Below are 17,049 nucleotides of genomic sequence, written 5' to 3' on the forward strand. Positions count from 1 at the left end.
TATAAAACAGATGGGTCAGAGATAATCAGAGACAATCGTTTAACGCACTGAGGATTTCCTGGTATGCACAAGGCAGAACAGCCTCTGTGCCTCCTTGAACAGAGGCAAAGCCAGGGTTTATAAAAAGTTAAACCCTCAACATTTCACAAGAAAAAGGAATCAGTTGACTTGGCAAGTCTAGTTCAGGATTGGTTAGTATGCAATGGAACAGGCTGATTACTGCCTATTATGTTGTGGTTTCTCTAGGAATTACGTGTTCCCACTAAAGCTCATCCTCTTTATTCAGGCTCTCACCCAGAACTAATTTTATTTTATTTTAGACAGTCTTTAGTCACTCGCTAGTCTATACTCCACTGTATAAATGGTTATTTTCACATATTTAACTATAATTTTATTTTTGCAGTTTAACCCAATTAACTCTGAACTACTCACAACAAAACACTGTATCTATTCACCTTTGTCTCTAGGGGCCATCACCAGGTTCTAGCACATATCAAGAACTCAACAGATGTTCCAGTGGATGAAGAAATTTCCCAGCCTGGGGTGGGGAAATTTCCAAAAGCTGGGGCCGGGGGTCTTTTAAAGAGGTACAGTACGCTGACGACTGGAAATTAAGTGACCTTAGTTCACCCAACCTCTGTGGATATCTGTTTCCTCATTTTAAAATGAAAAGTTTTAAAAGGAAAAGTTTGGGCCATGTCAATGGTTTTCAGCCCTAGTTGCACTAGATTAGAGCCACCTGCAGAATTTAACGATCTCTAATGCCCAGGCCCTAGCCTACACTGCGTGGATGAGAATCTCTGGTGTTCAGGCAGAGGTTTCTAAAAGCCCCCTGCCCTCACTCCCCACCAGGTAATTCTGTTATACAGTCTCTTAGAGATCCACTGGGCCTGGCGTTCTCTTGCATCTGCCACTGTTAGGAACATCTGATAAAGTGAGGGAGAAGCAAATTAAAAATCTCTAATCATCGGGGATCATGTTGTGAAGTAGGAAAATATTCTCAGGGACTTAGATTGTCCTTGAGAGGACATCATTACACCACGTAGTCCACAATGTAATTGCTGCCCGCAATGTAATTCCACAAGCAGAGATTTAGTATATTTTAGTAAGATTTACACAAAAATACATTCAAAATTTCAAAATGATTTGATGCTTAATGGGATAAATTAGTTGTCTGGCAAAGCCACATATGTGGAATACCTCCTGCTACGTGGATGCCTGGTCATGGAGTTTAATTGTGGTCACTTTCACATTTTAAGTAGTCTGGTATGTCATGAGGCTTTATGATTTCTTGTTAAAGGATGGAGATTAAAAAAAAAACACAAAATGAACCAGAAACTTCTTTCTTGCCATCATGACCTCCTCTACCTGTGGCTCCATTTCTCTGCCCCCTTCACAGAAAAATATCTCAACTGCAATTTCTGCCCTTCCTATTTTCCTCTCATTGTGTTGCTCACTTTAATCTGGCTTCTTTCCTACCACAAAAAGGAAACTGCGCTTGCAAGGTCATTAGCAATAGATACTTTTTGTCAGTTCGTCTATCAGTTCAGCCAGCAACTTTTAACTTTAACACTCTTCTCTCTTCTGGTTTTCCTCCTACCACTGCCTGCCCTACTAAACCTCTTTTGCTGGCTTTTCCTTCTCAACCTGGTGACTAAATGTTGGAATGTTTTGGGGGTACTACCCTGGATGGTGGTTCTCTGAATTTTTGTTAGAAATAAAAGCTGAATATCTTGACTTGCCCTACCACACAGCAGTTCAATGGCTTAGCAGTGACACAGTTTTATTGTAATTTTTCAAACTGCAATTGAAATTTTCTGAACGAGATGGAGAAGAACCATCTTCAACCACTATTTTTGAATATTGAATGGCTTTGGAAATTTTGTTGCAGACGTGATAGTGTTTAATTAATTCAACCTAAATGTACAGTACAAAACAGTGCTTACCTGTGAAACTTATACACAGAAACTTTTCTTTGGAAAAGTCATTGTGATGACAACTAATGTTGTTTGACTCACAAGAAATGTCAAGCTCTAAGTCGTACCAATGTGTTCTTAGGTCAGTCTCCCAAGGCAATAGAAATAAAAGCTAAAATAAACAAATGGGACCTAATCAAACTTACAAGCTTTTGCACAGCAAAGGAAAACCATAAACAAAACAAAAAGACGCCCTATGGACTGGGAGAAAATATTTGCAAATGATGGGATTGACAAGGGGTTAATTTTCAAAATATACAAACAGCTCCTACAATTCAATAACAACAACAAAAAAAACAACCCAGTCGAAAAATGGGCAGAAGACCTACACAGACATTTCTCCAAAGAAGATGTACAGATGGCCAACAGGCACATGAAAAGATGCTCATCATGCTAATTACTAGAGAAATACAAATCAAAACAACAATGAGGTACAATGAAGTCACCGGTCAGAATGGCCATAATTAAAAAGTCTACAAATAATAAGTGCTGGAGAGGGTGTGGAGAAAAGGAAACCCTCCTACACTGTTGGTGGGAATGTAAATTGATACAGACACTATGGAAAACAGTATGGAGGTTTCTCAAAAAACTAAAAATAGAGTTGCCATATGATCCAGCAATCCCACTCCTGGGCATACACTCAGACAAAACTATAATTCGAAAAGATACATGCACCCCTATGTTCATAGCAGCACTATTCACAATAGCCAAGACATGGAAACCACCTAAATGTCCATTGACAGATGAATGGATAAAGAAGATGTGGTAATATATACAATGGAACATTACTCAGCCATTAAAAAGAATGAAATAATCCCATTCGCAGCAACATGGATGGACTAAGAGATTATGACACTAAGTGAAGTAAGTCAGACAGAGAAAGACAAATATTATATGATATCACTTATATGCTGAATCTAAAATATGATACAAATAAACTTATTTGCAAAACAGAAATAGACTCACAGACATAGAAAACAAACTTATGGTTACCAAGGTGGAGAGGGGGTTTGGGGAAGGAAGGATTGGGAGTTTGGGATTAGCAGATGCAAACTATTATATACAGAATGGTAAACAACAAGGTTTTATTGTGTAGCACAGGGAACAATATTCAATATTCTGTGATAAACCATAATGGAAAAGAATATGAAAAATAATATATATATACACATATATGTATACACATGTATAACTGAGTCACTTTGCTTACAGCAGAAATTAAACACAACATTGTAAATCAGCTATACTTCAATAAAATTAAAAAAAAAAAGTAATGTCAAGCTCAGATACACTTTCCATGCCATCAAAAGCTAAAATAAGATCTCCATTCCCACACGAATTTGCCACAGATATATTTTCTGAACTCAAACTGCAGTTCCAGCCCTCCATCTAAGTGTGGAGGAAATTTCCATATTCTGAAATCCATTTAACTGTGCAATTGAGGAGCTTCCACCTAAACTTCAATTGGGAGTGATTAATCCTCAATGCCATGTCAAATATCAAGGGAAGACTCTAATACAATTCCATAAATGCCTTCCGAGTGATGAAAATGCTCAACGAAAATCATATGCTCATGGATTGATATCAATATTTGTCAGTATCTGTCTTCGTGAAAGACATTTTCAAAGATGAAATATGTAAAATCTTATTACAGGTCAGCACTAACATGAACATATCAACAGATTTCGATACGAAACACACATTTTGAACCCAAATTAAGCAAAATGTTATCCTCCCCCAAATAATTCTATTCTTCTCATTAGACCCGTTACAGAAATTATTCTCAATATTATACTTTGAATTTCATCAATAAAAAAATTTGTGGAACTCTTCCCTCTCTTGTTACATAATATCCTTGATTTTGTCTCTTGGTCCTTTACAGAAAAAGCTTGCTGACCCCTGCCCATCATTGTCTCTTCCATGCATACACAACTCACAAGATTCCAGGCCGTGAGTGCTCCGGCTTCTGTTTCTTCAACCATCCTTACCTCTCTTTCTCAAATACAACAGAGCCTTCCCTTCCTCAGGGACTTTTTTGCTTGCTGCAGACTTTGCCTGGAATACCATGAAAAGTTCACTCTTGTGGGACTGAGCCCTTAACCTGCAGGGTCTGCACCAACTCCACGTACTTAGCGTCAGAAATGCTTGGTGTGCAAAGCCCACCCATCTGCGGGTGTCAGAGATGTTGTGAGTGTGGTAGTTGTGTGAGTGTAAATGAAAACACAGCGAGTTTTTCCTAGACGAGCCTTACTACACTCTAGCAACTGAGCATTAAAAGATGATCATTTTCACACTCTGCTTTCGTGAGGGTAGTTATGCCCATCGTTCACCAGCTTGAGGATGCAAACACTTCGCCCTTACATTTGTTCTGCAAGATACGGCGAGTTAGAGTTACTATTTCCCTAATCAACGAGGGCCCCAGCTAGCCTTCCCCTGGGGCCCCTCTCCCTGAATGTGAACGAGAGCCTTGGGTGTGTGCAATGGGGTCTTACCTTTAGTCCTGTTGTCCTGCTGCTGATGGAGCGGGTTCTCAGACTCGCACCTCAAAGTGCAAAGGCTCGACCTTTGTTACTTCCAGGTGTTGGTGTGAGGACTAATAGCATTCCCACCACCTGGGAGCTTTCCAGAAATGCAGAATCTTGGATGCTTACTCTGTGATTTAACAAGGACCCAGGTGAATCTTATGTCACATCCAGGCCTGGAGGCTGGTTGATCTGGAAGGTGGCTCCAGGTGGTTGTTTTTGGTGCTGCTGTCACCTCTAAGGATCCTCTAGAGATCTCAGCCCCATGCAGCAAGGCTGACTCCAGATGGTGAAGGTTACCTCACTGGCCAGATGAGGCTCAGGGACAGGGCCACACCTCTCCCTAATCCAAGTCATTTCATGGTTGGAAGGTAACTCAGTAGAATCCAAATGGTAACCTTCAACAAAACCTGTTGATTTGGGGATATGAGAATATCATAGACCCTTACTGCCCGTCTCTTGGTCTGCCTCCACTGTACCCTGGCATGGCTCAATGCCTATCACTGGAACAGCTCCAGGCAGCTCCCTGGCCCAGAATGCTGACCAAACCAACTTCAGGATGCAGAGAGAGGAGAAAATTTTCCCCTGACTTCATTCTCAGGACTGCTTGTCAAAGCCCTCCTTCCCTGACCCAGTACTGACCCTTCTCCAAGAAGACTGACAGTGGTAACATCCATTCCCTTCAGGGGAAACCTCCCCCCACCCATAGGGGTGTGGTCTGACATATAACAGTTTGACATAAGCACATGCTCCAAAGTTCAGGTTATTTGGTCTTAAATAACACCACATGTGGGATACGAACAGCCCTGGCAACGTTCTTTTCAGTTTCTTCTCGTCAAGGTTCTGAAACTTGGGAGTCTAGCCTCATCCTGGGTTACCTGGTTATATAAAAATTCACTTGACATGTTGTTTAAAGCTCACTGAGAACAGTTGATACATTTGCATAAAGATCTAAGGAGGAAAAGTTGTGATTAAGGAGAACTGGCTGAGACATGGATAATAGTAAGTGGGGTGAAATTTTCTCCTGATCTCTCTACACAAAAAGTATTAGAGGGCTTCCCTGCTGGCGCAGTGGTTGAGGGTCCGCCTGCCGATGCAGGGGACACGGGTTCGTGCCCCGGTCCGGGAAGATCCCATATGCCGCGGAGCGGCTGGGCCCGTGAGCCATGGCCGCTGAGCCTGCACGTCCCGAGCCTGTGCTCCGCAACGGGAGAGGCCACAGCAGTGAGAGGCCCGCGTACCGCAAAAAAAAAAAAAAATAAATTATTAGAAAGACTGTTTGCCACTTTTGAATTTCATATACCCTGACCTCTTCTAAAGAGCTTGGCTATCGCTGATATATCTGAACAGAGCTTCTAGAATGACTTTGGATTGCTGAATGCTGCCTTGGAAACCCTACCGAATGGCAAATTTTAGATTTTCTTTTCCGTTTGAGAGCTCTTGTACGTGCTTTAAAAATAACCCAGTTATGCTGGCTGGAAGGCAGTTTTTCTGCGAAAGATTTTCTAGGGGTTGCAAAGCAGAAAGAACAACGAATAAGAAACACTTGCTGTTTATTGAATTTAGTAAAAACACCTTATATTTGTATAAGCTAAAAGGGATTTCCACATACGTTATGTCACTTTATCCTATCAGCCCTGGATTTATACGAAGGAGGTGTTATTATTCCCATTTTAAGGATCTGGAAAACTGGAGCCCAGAGAACTTAAGTGACTGGAAATTAGTCAAGTCAAGTCTCAAACCTGTCTCTTGACTCTCAATTCAATCCCCTATGTCTGGTTAAGAAAATGTTTGAGTTCCAGTGAAGGGTACAGGTGGGTCAGGTAACAACACCTGAGCTGCCTACATGGTCTGTGGAACCACCAGTTTATTATGATTGGTCATTTCTGGCTCCGTCTTCATAAGACACTGAGACAAGGCTCTCGACCACGGTTCCTACCCAAACTTCGTTTCTTTTCCCCACTTGCTTTCTCCTTTCTCTTTCATTTATTCCTCAAATAATTGCTTTCCTTCCACTTCACTCCCTCTGGCTTAACTTGATTTTAAAAGGACTTTGCTACTAACACCCCAGAATGATTCAGTGTGAAGGAAACCGCAGCAGATGCAGAGAAGGAAGCGGAAGCGTGGGTGTGGAAGGAAGGGGGCACTGAGGGCGAGGGCAGGTGTGGAGAGCAGTTTAGCACAGATCCCAAGAATTTCCATGTCCAGATTGGTATTCTGAGATGTTCCCTGCTGCTCTGGAATCTCTGTAAACAGGGATTTGTCTGGAAAGACTTCACAGCTCAGCAGGAAGCCTGCTAAGCGCCAGGACTCTCAAACTGCGAGAGCTGCTCTGAAATCAAGGGAAGAGGTGCCCTGAGCTCGGCTCGCGCCCACGGGGCTGGGAGAGGGCGGGTCGGCCTGCACATGCTCGCAGGCGACAGCGGCGCCGGCTCCCCACGCAGGGCCGGAGGGCCGAAACGAACCTTGCAAAGACATCACCCACGTCTTTGTGCTGTGATGATGAGCCACACCTGAAATGTCCCAGAAAGCCGTTTAAAAAATAGCCCTGGGTTCTTCAGTTTTCTTGTTTTCTCCCCCCAGGGTAGGAACTTTCATGATTTTACTCAGCAATACTTTTTCTTCACAAAATTATTATTATTTTTTTTGCGGTACGCGGGCTTCTCACTATTGTGGCCCTTCACTGTTGTGGCCTCTCCCGTTGCGGAGCACAGGCTCCGGACGCGCAGGCTCAGCGGCCATGGCTCACGGGCCCAGCCGCTCCGCGGCATGTGGGATCTTCCTAGATCAGGGCACAAACCCGTGTCCGCTGCATCGGCAGGAGGACTCTCAACCACTGCGCCACCAGGGAAGCCCACAAAATTCTCTTTTAATGACAGGAATCTAAATCTTCCCTGCAGCGATTTAATTAATTCTTTTTCGTCTTTTCGTCCTCAATGGCATATATTTTCTGAGGGCCACAGGTGGTGTTTCTGTCTCACTGCTGTGTTTGAGACCTAGGGCTTTTGAGTAAGACAATCTATTGAGAAGACAAGAGAAGAAAAGTGTGGATGACAGGTCTCTGGGCGATGACATGCAGAGTTCCTCCACAGTCCGTATCCCTTGTAAAGAAGAGTACTGGAAGGGGATTAGGAACCCAGGGAAAAGCCACAGGGAAGCACTGTCGTGCTTAGCGCTTTCTGCTGTTCAACAATGCACGTAGCACGGCTGGCCTGCATTTCTCCTGCCAGATGGCCACTCTGTAGATGAGCATAGAAGCCACTTGGTAATTTATCTTATTTTTGTAACGGTTACACGCAGTGGCTTTACAGGATTCAAATCCTGGCAACACTAATTACTAGCAGTATTAGGCTTGTCCAGAGAAACAGAACCAGTAGGATATCTGTATCTCTGTTTCTGTCTCTGTTCCTATTTCTACCGATCTCTATCTCTATCCCTAATCAGAATACCAGTCTCTATATCTATATATATCTATTGATCAAGAGTTTTTACTTTGAGGAATTGATTCATATAATTGGGGGGGACTGGCAAATTTGAATCTGTAGGGCAGGCTGGCAGGCCGGAGATTCAGGTAAGAGTTGTTGCAGTCTTGAATCAGAAGGCTGGAAACTCAGGCAGAATTTCTATGTTTTAGTCTAGAGGAAGAATTCTTTCTTCTTCAGTAAACCTCAGTCTTTGCTTTTAAGGCCTTCAACTGATTGGATGAGGCCCACCCATGTTATGGAGGGGTAATCTGCTTTACCTAAAGTTAACTGATTATAAATGTTAGTTTAAAAAATACCGTAAAGCAACATCTAGACTAGTGTTTGACCAAAACAGCTGGTCACCATGGTCTAGCCAAACTGACACATAAAATCAACAATCACTGTAGCTTTTAATTTACGAGCAAGTTACTTAACTTCTTTAAACTGAGTTTTTTCCTTTTGTAAAATGAAGATAATAGGATAAAGCTCAAATAAGGTAGTAAGATAAAGAAGATAATAAGATGAAGAGCCTGGACATACTAAGTGGTCAAAGCATGTTGGCTATATTATTATGATTCTTGCAAATTCTCAAGTAAATTTACATCATGGGTCCCATGGGAGCACTATTACTGGAAATCAAATAGAAAAACTAGCTCTGTTTATTATGTTTATTGATTTGCCATCAGACCCAATGTTTAAGTTGGTATATAGACATTGCTTAATGTTTTTATATATATATATATATATATATATATATATATACTCATTAGCACAAATGATAGTATGATAATAATAAAGGTAAACTAACAGAAGAATGAAAACATCATCTAAGATCTTATAATCCTGACAAAGCTACTGTTTTCATTTTTCCATTGTCTCTGCCAGTCCTTACCCATTCATGCATAAACACATTATCTAAGAGCTACATTTAGGGTGGATCAATGTTTGCATTTTGCTATTTTCCAGTGAACACAATAGATGCTAAGATATCAAACCAGTCAAGTTAATTGTATGCTGTTTAAAAATTGCAGTTATCTTCTCTCATCCTATCAAGGAGCCTGAGCTGCTGGGGCAGTGTGTTCTCTCGACGTGCCAGCTTGGCAGACAAGCTGTCTAGATGTTTTGTATCCCACTGTTTTCCCACAAAAAGGGCAGCTGAAGGACAAAAGCCCATGAATGGATTGTAGGTGTGATGCACTAAACTTAAGAAAAAGTTAATCCAGTTTTACACTATGATGGTTTTTATTTTTGTCATTCTCTCATCCATTTAAAATATGTAGACTTCCTTCAGTGTGCTGTGTTCCAGACACTGGGAATATATCCAGGCACAAAGCAGACCACAGATCTGCTTTCCCAGAGTTGCGGAATAGAAGGTGATATAGATGATGAGGAGATATGAAAAGGCCACAGGGTGGAACTTCTAACTCAGGCTTGGGGCTGGGAGTGGTGGAGGTAGGGGAAGGAGTCCTGGAGGATGTTCTGAGCTGGAGCTCTGTAGGATGACTAGGGGTTATCCAGGTGAAGAGGTGAGAGGGGGTTGAGGCCATTCCTTTGGTAGCAGAAAAAAATTAACTTTGCCAGAAAATGGAGTCCAGATTTTTTTTTCTGTTTATTTAGGCAAACCTATGAACCTCAGGTAAGGCCATGGGAACAGCATGTGCAAAGGCCCACTGTCTACACACTATGCTTTGAGGAGCTAAATATAGTCTATTCTGGCTGTAGGAAGAGTATGCAGGTGAAAGGGGTCCATATGAAGGAGTTTGGACTTCACCCTGTGATCAGTGGAGCCACTGACATGTTTTGAGGAGAGGAGTGACATGATATGCTCCATACTTTAGGAAAACCACTCAGGGTACAGCCTAGAGAATCAGGGCTTAGGGCCAGACTGGTTGCATGGAGACCAGTACATCACCACTGCATAATCCAGGTGAGAGATGCTGAGTAACAGCCGTGCAGATGGAGAAAAATGGATGGAATCAATAGGTGTTTGGAAAACAAGAGAGCTGGAGCTTGATTATCAGTCAGGCGTGTGGGCGAGAGAGCAGTTAAGGGGAAAAGCCCAGGGTTCTTCTATTCTATATTTTCATGTTCTTGAAAATGAAGCTTTTTTATCTAAAATTATTTTGCCTTTAAGAGCAATTGCTGTCGTGTCATCTAGTCAAACATTCTATCATGACATAGGAGGCACTGTGCTCCAGGGAAAGGACAGGAGGCCCTTTCAGGAGGTCAGGTACAGGTCTGTCACAGCCCCCAACTGTGACCCTGGCCAATTATTTTTTCTGCTTGCAGGGAGTGTGGACAGCTGCAATATAAGAGAATGTGATTCTAAACTGCGGTGGGGCTTTGAGTTATGGCATGTATTCGAAATAAACACATTTATGTGGCACTTAGAGTAAACTGCTGAGGCTACTTACAGCCTAAAGAGACTGGCCTGGGCTTCTGCCTGCTCTAGGTCCTTTCTGATTATACCAGAGAGTGACGAGAATATCCCTATTTTCCTACACCTCTAACAAATTCAGGGCATACCAGTATACGCTGAAGAACAACTTTTGGGATGCTCTAGCGTAGTGGTTAAACTCTTGAGTCAGGTAGGCTGGACTGGAGTCCTCATTCCACCATTTACTAGCTGTGTGACTCAGAGAACGATTTAATGATTCTAAGCCTCAGTGCTCTCATCTGTAAAATGGGACTAATACTAGTACCTATTCAACATGTTGTTGTGAAGATTAAATAAGAGATTGTATATAAGAACTTATTAGAGCTCTTGAATACAGAGTAAGTCAGCCATTATTGTTTTTATACAACTTTTTCTTTAAAGTGTACAGTTCTGTGATTTTTAAAAAATAAATTTATTTATTTTATTTTTGGCTGCGTTGGGTCTTTGCTGCTGTGCGCGGGCTCTCTCTAGTTGTGGCCAGTGGGGGCTCCTGTTCATTGCAGTGGTTTCTCTTTGTTGCAGAGCACGGGCTCTAGGCACGCAGGCTTCAGTAGTTGTGGCACATGGGCTCAGTAGCTGTGGCTCGTGGGCTCTAGAGTGCAGGCTCAGTAGTTGTGGCACACGGGCTTAGTTGCTCCGCGGCATGGGGGATCTTCCCGGACAAGAGCTTGAACCCGTGTCCCCTGTTTTGGCAGGTGGATTCTCAACCACTGCGCCACAAGGGAAGTCCCAGTTCAGTGATTTTTAAAGTAAATTTACAGAGTTGAGCAAGTACCACCACAATCCAAATTTGGAACATTTTCATCACCTCAAAAAGATGTGCCCATTTATAGTTAAACTCTGTTCCCACTGAACCCTGGGCAACCATTTATCTACTTTCTGTTTCTATAGACTTGTCTTTTTTAAACATTTTATATAAATATAGTCATACAGTATGCAGTCTTTCATGTTCGGCTTCCTTCACTGAGTACAATGTCTCTGAGGTTCATCCATTGTAGCATGGATTGTTACTTTGGTTTTTTTTTGTTGTAGAAATAGTAGTCCATTGTATGGGCATACCACATCTTATCTATCCACTCATCAGTCTGTGTACATTTGGATTGCTTCCGCTTTTTTGGCTATTGTGAATAATAACGCAACTGTGAACATTCGTGTATAAGTCTTTGGGTGGACACATTAATATATAATCTTCCATATCTAAAAGTCTAAAATTCTAAGAAACATTGAACTTGTGAAGAGGATGACTTTTGAAAGAGGCCTTGGTTCTTATACTTGTTCAATAACTATATTTTTGCCAGAATATTTTTAAGATACACAATTGTTTATGTCCAACATAAAAGTTTAACCTTCCAATTAAAAAAGATAAAAGAAAAAAGTTAATTTTGATCAAATATTTAGTCAAAAGCTGATCAGGGTTTAGGTTTGTCATTCTTGCATTTCAATTAAAATTTCAAGAAGAATTAGACTAGAGTCCAAGGGCTGCCATGCTGCATGACTGCAGGGGGCATCCTTTCATTGGTGTTGTGGGTCCAGGTGTGCCATTCACCTGGGGAACAGTGAGAATGGTGCTGCCCAGAGCTGTGCCAGGACCGGTGGCCATACTGCTTGTTCTCTTGTGCGTGGATAGTCTCCACTCTGCCCCTGTATGCAGGGCCTGTTCTGTTTGTGGAGGGCAGTGTCAAGTTGGGAATGGAGCTGAGGCCCAGGTGCCACTCTGCAGACAGGGGTAGCTCTGGACTCTAGGGAGTCCTAGGCAGGCGGTTTGTTTGAAGGCAAGGAAATCTCAGACTAGAATTGCAGATGGTGCCCTGGAATTGCTGAAAGGACAGACTGAAAGCTCTGACAGATTCACGGCTGAAGCAGTATCCTGCACATCGTCCTGTGTGGGGAGGTCATGAGCTAGACCCCCTCAGGCTGGATGAGACCTTGAAAGTTTGTCCTTGCCTTAGAATCGTATCCCTTTGTTTAGACAAGAACGGGTTAGACCTGTGGGTAAAGCTTGTGGGTAAAGGGAAGCCAACTGGGACACAAGTCTTACTGGGACACGTGCTTAGTCCTGTCCTTCCCCTCAAAGTACTGGGCTGACCCCTTTCAGCAGAGAGCTGTGGAAAATTAGAGACATTCTGTGGAAAGACCAAGTTAACGTTCAAGTCTCAGAATCTGATCTGAGGTCAAATATCTCTTGCTTTTGCCAGCAAAAAGAGCCCAGATGTTTTTCTATTTACTTAGGCAGACCCTTGAAACACAAGTTAGTGATATAAAACTTTACATTTGCAATGTTAAGAATCCATATTTGGAAAGTCACAAGCATAAAATATATGCTGTGAAATGGGAGGTCAGGATGGTGAACTCATTTTAGAACCATGGTTTTGACTCAAGAATTTTGATGGGGTCTTCACGTTGGTTGAGCTTCTTGGTCCTAATATCATTGAGAGAATTAAATCATGATATTAAAACACTGAAACACTAATGCTTTGTTTTTATTGGCAAGAACCAAAATGATCTAATACTAATGTCATGAAACATCAGTCACTTTTTTCCTGATGAATAAGATGAACTTTGGCTGCTTATGATAGTAAATTTAATAATGTCAGTGATTTGAACTGTTTCAATTCTAAATGCACAGAAATGTGTTTTATTGCCTCTCTTTCTTTCTCTTTCGCTCTCTCAATCTCTCTTTTTCCCCCTCTCTTGCTGGTACTACCGTCAGGAAGTTTTGTGTCAAATAAGCCCAAATACATCCATTAGAGCGTATCATTCACATGTGCCATGTGTGTGCCAAAGAGGGGGTACCCACGGCAAGGCTCCCTCTCACAGGTGGTCTGAATTTGCTTCTTGCTGGTCCTGTAAGCAGATTCAATATTTCATAAGCACTGCTCCATCTCATGCCTCCATTATTGACACCACATGGAAGTCAGGAAATTGGTTCTTTCTGGGAACAGTCTGCAGAAATATGCAGCCTGTCAGCCCCTTTCTCATGGGTGCATTAACAGAGCGGCTCACGATTACAAGTAACGAACCTTCTCCAGATGTGTGTAGCAACTCAGCTCCAACTTTATCTTCAGTCCCGAAGATGGACTTGACAAGATGGATTATTTGTGGCTGTATTGTAATAACTTCGTGAAATTGGAATTCTCAGCGATTGTAACGGAGGGTGAGGAATCAGCAGTAGAGGGACGGAGAATTTCTCCTCTCAGTAAACAAGGAGAAAGGACAGCAACAATAAAAGGAGCAAATCAGCTGTGGCATTTTCTTGCCTTGGACACTGACTCTTCCAGACTGTTCTAATCCTTTCCCTTTTATGATTCTGTTTATGTTATACACATTAAAGTTGTCATGTCTTTAATAAGATGGAAACTGGAAGTGAGATTTGGAAATGACTGAATCAGCCTTCTTAACTTTTTTCTTCTCTTAGAGCGCTCAAAAACAATTGACGGAAAGGGATATACCAAAGAAAACAATTTTAATTGTCGGCTTCCATGGAAAATTCAATCCAGTCTTTCATTCATTCCCTTCCCAGTGCATTACCAGAATACTTCTCTCTATGTGGCTAGGGGCCTAATTTAGCTGACAAATTTCTGAAGATATAACTAAGTTTCTAAAAGAAAGATCTAACTATAAATGATGCGTATGGTCTCAGTCACAAACGAAAGAAAGATTTTTCTAGGATAAAGTAATTGGGGGTAAATTTCTCTTGCATTTTGTTAGCAGTGACGATTTAAAGTGAGTATTCTCTTAAAGGAATGCTGTATTTTTCTTTCTTTTAAATCACAGGTCCCCGAGTTGATAGTTATAAAACCGGGTTCCTTTGGGAATTATTTGTCCATCTTCAAGGTTGGCACTCTTGTTTGATGTAGATGTTCTAGATAAAATTCCACAAATCCAGCTGTTCTGATTTAGCTTAATGTTTGTACAGAGGGATTTCCTTTGTCATTGAAGAGATGGAATCAAAACAGAATTAGTCATTCTTGCATCTTCTATTTATAGCTCAGCTATTATTCAGATGCATTGTAGAAGAATGATGTGGACGAAGATTTTTCTCTCTCTCTTTTTTTTTTTTTTTTGTAAACAAAACTTTTTATACCCTGTGGGTTTAACTTTGGTTGCTAACTTAGACAATCAGCACTTAATAAAAATATTACTACTTAAATGAAAAATTACCCAAGTCATCCCATTCTCCATTTGCAAGTGTTTGTCAGTACAAAGTATGTAGGATGACCAGAAGTCATGGATGACTTACGTGGAAGTGATAGGAGTAGGAAAGGTCAATTTGAAATTGTTTCAAATTGTTTGTATGGGTTGCTCATGACTAATAATCCAAATAGTGAGAGTATAGAAACAAAATTTTACTCTATTTATTTTGTTTAATGCCAACATTAAAGCTGGCTCTCAAATTTAGTGAGAGTCATAATTCAAGGCATTTTTATTTGAGGGAAATTTTAATAAATTAATTTGTTTTTTCAGAGGTGGTGGGATGGGAGTAGAAGCCTTGGGGGCCTGTATTGGGACAAATGGAGCAGTTAGATAAATTGGTTATAAAAACTGGTTGTCAGAAATCCCTGGGCCAATGAGTTTTCTCATTTTCATTTTTTGGTAGAGAGCTGACTTGAGAGGGAACTAAAATAGCTTGCTGGGTGGAAGGAGGTGAGAGCAAGACTTCTAGTTTTTACTGCTCTGATCTATGTGGTAATTAGGTATATATAATTAAATGAAAAAATGCTTTGTAAATTCTTAAATCTCTACTATTATTAATTATTACAGCATCGGAAGCAGCCTCTGTAATGCAATAGCCTTCAAATCAGTGTTTGCCTAGTTATATTAAATCAAATCAAAGAGTAGTTGGACAATAGCAAGTCATAAATATAAGTAGAAGGTTGAGAAGGGTGACAACTAGTGTTCTCCATCTAGAACTTCCTATTCACAGTGTTGGGTCAGCAGATGGCTTATTTTCATTGGCAGCAGAATGGAAAAAGATTTCCTAGATACAAGAGCAGTGTATTCTAGCAACATGGTAAAACCTCATGTATTCTGAGGTTTTATTCTTTTAAGGGTGTTGTTGGCAACCAGTCAGACTAATGAATGGCTGCCAGGTGTTGAATTTGAATGTCACTCCTGGTGATTATAGAGTGAGCATGTCTTGGCTTTCTATGTGTGCTAAACTTGCATTAGGAGTTCCATTATTTTAAGGAGCTGTTGCAGTTGTCTCTGGGAGAATCTGAAAATCATGCAAATCTAGTGTATAAACATAAGAATTCTGAACTGAAGACCAAAACCATCCTCCCTATATCTGTTCAGTCATCTGGTCCAGCCTCGGCAGTGGGGCTTCTTGATGGTCATTGATAGGGATTCAATAACTGGTACCTGGAGGGTCGGTGAAAGTTTCAGGGCAAGAATGCTCAAGCCTTGAGGTCCCCCAAGAAGGTAGGACCAAGATTTTCCTCTTGGTCAGCCCAGTCCTTCCAGTTTTCTGAAGCTAGTTGGGAGGAGAGTAGGGTCATGGGGAGAGCTACATCACCTTGACAAGAGGATGAGTCTGTCAGGAGGAAACTCTCGAGGAGAGCTCACCACACTTGTGGTGTGTCTCATTCCTCACGAGATGGTAGGCTAGAACTGGAGGGGATGGGCCAGTGAGCTAAATTTAGCTCAGAGGGTTTGAGCTAAGGCCCAAACTCATGTACCCTATGGGAAGAGCATATGACAGCCAGGAGTAGCACTAGTGAGGCCTTTCTCAATCCCACACAGGGGGAGCCCCAAGAGAAGCAGTGACCCAGGGCCAGATGATGACATGGGAAATGAGTCCCTGGCAGCCATCCAGGCCTTGGGGCTCTTGGAAGGGCAGTGTCATGTGGACCGTTATCATTAGCCACAACAGTGTGGCCCTCACTTCATCTGAGTCCTCAGAAATGCTGTGTAGACTATAATTTGGTGAGTAAATATCAATGGCAAAGATCCCTGAGAAGCAGCATACTTGTAGTTAGAAGCTAGCACCCTTATGAAGGAGGGCCTATATGGAGGCCTGGAGGAAGAGTGACAGGGTCTGAGCCTCTGTGGAGAGGTGCCTGGTAAAGGCTAGATCAGCTGTAGTCACCCAGTCAAGACGAGGCTCAAGCGTAAAGAACTAGAATGCAAACTGGGAACTGGGGAAGAAACAAAGTCACATGGATTGGGTAGACTTTCAGCAGTGCCTGGTAAGGAGACTGCAGTCAGCAGACTTGTGGGACCCAGTGGCTCCCTTCAGGGACACAGGATATTATGCTGGCAACAGCGTATCTAATCCTAGGCCCTACATACTGGTAGGAGTGGGGCTGCTGATAGACCTCCATACTGGGGGGTTAGAACTGGCTCAGGATCTAGCTGGGGCTCAATGTGCAGGTTAAATCTTTAACACCTTTAGCTGGAGGTAACTGGGGTGGGCACTCTCTCCTTGGAGGTGATAAAAGGTCTTTGTGACATAGAATAGGTAGTCTTAATGTGGAAAGAATTAGACTGTTATTAAGGGAATATTTGTGATATTTCTGGGTGACTCTTACACGAGGAGAAGTATAATAATGTCCCAGAATAAATCATGCGTTATTGTTTTTTTGGGAAACATACACTCTGAACCAAAAATTTGAATACATAGTGTGACAGATATGAGCATACTGATGAAG

Source organism: Delphinapterus leucas, chromosome 2 (genome assembly GCF_059928025.1).
Source record: "Delphinapterus leucas isolate spDelLeu-1000000601 "Yukka" chromosome 2, BTC_Dleu_Yukka2, whole genome shotgun sequence".
In the NCBI taxonomy this organism is placed as follows: Eukaryota; Metazoa; Chordata; class Mammalia; order Artiodactyla; family Monodontidae; genus Delphinapterus; species Delphinapterus leucas.